The sequence below is a fragment of the Budorcas taxicolor genome, chromosome 9 (assembly GCF_023091745.1).
Source record: "Budorcas taxicolor isolate Tak-1 chromosome 9, Takin1.1, whole genome shotgun sequence".
Taxonomy (NCBI): domain Eukaryota; kingdom Metazoa; phylum Chordata; class Mammalia; order Artiodactyla; family Bovidae; genus Budorcas; species Budorcas taxicolor.
In genome coordinates, this window is record NC_068918.1 from 55,965,206 (window position 1) to 55,968,946 (window position 3,741).

Below are 3,741 nucleotides of genomic sequence, written 5' to 3' on the forward strand. Positions count from 1 at the left end.
CGTTCTATATAGCACAGGGAACTATACTCAAATATTTTGAAACAACTTAATTGGGAGAAGAATTTGAAAAAGAATAGATAAGTGTATGCATGCATGCATGCTCAGTGCTTCAGTCATGTCTGACTCTTCGTGACCCTATGGACTGTAGCCCACAAGACACTCTGTCCATGGAATTCTCTGGGCAAGAATACTGGAGTGGGTTGCCATGCGTTTCTCCAAGTGGTCTTCTGTATCCAGGGATCGAACCTGGGTCTCCCGAATTGCCAGCAGATTCTTTACCACTGTGCCACCAGGGAAGCCCAGATACATGTGTCAGTTCAGTTCAGTTCAGTCGCTCAGTCGTGTCCGACTCTTTGCGACCCCATGACAGGCAGCACACCAGGCCTCCCTGTCCATCACCAACTCCCGGAGTTCACCCAAACTCATGTCCATTGGGTCAGTGATGCCATCCAACCATCTCATCCTCTGTCATCCCCTTCTCCTCCTGTCCTCAATCTTTCCCAGTATCAGGGTCTTTTCAAATGACTCAGCTCTTCACATCAGGTGGCCAAAGTACTGGAGTTTCAGCTTCAACATCAGTCCTTCCAATCAGTCCTGAACACCCAGGACTGATCTCCTTTAGGATGGACTGGTTGGATCTCCTTGCAGTCCAAGGGACTCTCAAGAGTCTTCTCCAACACCACAGTTCAAAAGCATCAATTCTTCCCCACACAGCTTTCTTTATAGTCCAACTCTCACATCCAAACACAACCACTGGAAAAAACATAGCCTTTACTAGACAGACCTTTGTTGGCAAAGTAATGTCTCTGCTTTTTAATATGTTGTCTAGGTTGGTCATAACTTTCCTTCCAAGGAGTAAGCATTTTTTAATTTGATGGCTGCAATCACCATCTGCAGTGATTTTGGAGCCCAATAACATAAAGTCTGACACTGTTTCCACTGTTTTGCCATCTATTTGCCATGAAGTGATGGGACTGGATGCCATGATCTTAGTTTTCTGAATGTTGAGTTTTAAGCCAAGTTTTTCACCCTCCTCTTTCACTTTCATCAAGAGGCTTTTTAGTTCTTCACTTTCTGCCATAAGAGTGGTGTCATCTGCTTATCTGAGGTTATTGATATTTCTCCTGGCAATCTTGATTCCAGCTTGTGTTTCTTCCAGTCCAGCGTTTCTCATGATGTACTCTGCATATAAATTAAATAAGCAAGGTGACAGCATACAGCCTTGACGTACTCCTTGTCCTATTTGGAAGCAGTCTGTTGTTCCATGTCCAGTTCTAACTGTTGCTACCTGGACTGCATACAGGTTTTTCAAGAGGCAGGTCAGGTGGTCTGGTATTCCCATCTCTTTCAGAATTTTCCACAGTTTATTGTGATACACACACTCAAAGGCTTTGGCATAGTCAATAAAGCAGAAATAGATGTTTTTCTGGAACTCTCTTGCTTTTTCGATGATCCAGCAGATGTTGGCAATTTGATCTCTGGTTCCTCTGCCTTTTCTAAAACAAGCTTGAACATCAGGAAGTTCATGGTTCACATATTGCTGAAGCCTGGCTTAGAGAATTTTGAGCATTACTTTACTAGCATGTGAGATGAGTACAATTGTGCGGTAGTTTGAGCATTCTTTGGCATTGCCTTTCTTAAGGATGGGAATGAAAATTGACATTTTCCAGTCCCGTGGCCACTGCTGAGTTTTCCAAATTTGCTGACATATTGAGTGCAGCACTTTCACAGTGTCATCTTTCAGGATTTGAAATAGCTCAACTGGAATTCCATCACCTCCACCAGCTTTGTTTGTAGCGATGCTTCCTAAGGCCCACTTGACTTCACATTCCAGGATGTCTGGCTCTAGGTGAGTGATCACACTATCGTGATTATCTGGGTCATGAAGATCTTTTTTGTACAGTTCTTCTGTGTATTCTTGCCACCTCTTCTTAATATCTTCTGCTTCTGTTAGGTCCATACCATTTCTGTCCTTTATTGAACCCGTCTTTGCATGAAATATTCCCTTGGTATCTTCAGTTTTCTTGAAGAGATTTCTAGTCTTTCAAGACAGGGATCAAGACCATCCCCAAGAGAAAGAAATGCAAAAAGGCAAAGCCTCCTCAGATAGCCATTTTGCCTTTTTGCATTTCTTTCTCTTGAGAATGGTCTTCATCCCTGTCTCCTGTACAATGTCATGAATCTCTGTCCATAACCAACTGTACTGCAATATAAAATAAAAAGTTAAAAAGAAGATATATATTTATTCTGCTTAAAAAATTATAAAATGAAATAGAAAGTTTTAAAAGGACAAAAATGTTTGTGAGATGTGTTTTTGATGAAAATGAAAATTGCCAAAATAGCTCTTTTCTGAAGTATCAATAATCATTCAGAGCTGACAGCAGGGGAGGGTAAACTTGCAGGAATGTCTGGATCCTGTTTGGCTCAGGACTCCTTTCTCTAAGGCAAAAATGCCAGGACTATTTTCATAAAGAATCTGAACACTGTGGATTTGTTTTCCCAGAAGGCCTGTTCCCCATTCCAGCAGCTGAGGAGTTCAACTTTCGCCTGACTTACAGCAAATTACTCTGCTTGTGCACACTGGAATTTTATGACCGGGGCCACCTAGAACTAGATACATCCTTATGGGTGCCTCTCCACTGCCTTCATATCACCAGAGCTGAGTTCAGCCAGCACTGGGAGGGGGACATTGCAGGGGAATCTGTGGGCAGCCCAGACTCTGCTCAGCCTCATCCACCCTACTATGTCCCTCAATGTCAAACATACCTGTAAATTCACATCCGGAAATCTGTTTGAAATCCAGAACAGTATAGCCTGGAAAATTTTCAGAGTTATTACTCTATTTTTAAAAACTGAAATTCCTTGGCTGTTGTGAAGGTAGGATTCGAGGGAGGGTATTAGTGTGAACCTGCATGCTGAATTACTGGAAGAGAAGTTTGGGAGTTGAAATTTGGTGCTTGGGCTGTCTATTGCTGGGAGCCAGTTTCCTGGATCTCATTTTTGTAATGCCCAGTCCACATACCCACCTTTTTAGAGCCTATCATGGACTGAATGCTTATGGCCCTTTCAAGTGCATACTGGTGTTGCTTAGTCACTCAGTCGTGTCCAGCTTGTTTGCGACCTCATGGTCTGTAGCCTACCAGGCTCCTCTGTCCAAGGAATCCTCCAGGCAAAAATAATAGAGCAGGTGGCCACTTCCTTCTCCAGGAGATCTTCCCCACCCCGGGATCGAACCCACACTACTGCTTGGCAGGCGGATTCTTTACCGCTGAGCCACGGGGGAAGGCCGCCAAGTGCATACACAGGAGCTTTAACCATAATGTTATTAGATCTGGAGACAGGGATTTTAGGAAGTAATTGAAGTTAAACAAAGTCATAAACTGGTGTCCTAATCTGATAGGATTCTAGCCTTATAGAAAGAGAACATGAAGACACTTTGAGGACACAGAGAGGAGGGAGTTGCCTGTAAGACAGAGAGTGCTCAACAGCACTGTACCAAGCTGACATTCTAATCTTAGACTTCCAGCCTCCAGAACTGTGGAAAAACAAATTCCTGTGGTTTAAACTATGAAGCCTGTGGTATTTTGTTATGGTAACCTGGTCTGATTAGTAAGTGATCAATAGTCAACAATTATTATTGTCATTTATTATCTGAAAATGTCACAAAAGCTTTATTTCCTCCTCCGAAAAGAAATAGAAACCATAAATTATTTTTTTTCTTTAATTTTAATAGAATCCTGT

General features: G+C 42.5%; 1 non-coding gene across 1 annotated transcript; it reads left to right on the forward strand.

Annotated features, from left to right (window-relative positions):
• Positions 1-2,006: 2,006 nt before the first annotated feature.
• On the forward strand, positions 2,007-2,143 carry LOC128053638 (small nucleolar RNA SNORA14). The gene has a single exon (XR_008199954.1). It is a non-coding gene; the product is annotated as a small nucleolar RNA SNORA14 (small nucleolar RNA).
• The last annotated feature ends 1,598 nt before the right edge of the window (positions 2,144-3,741 follow it).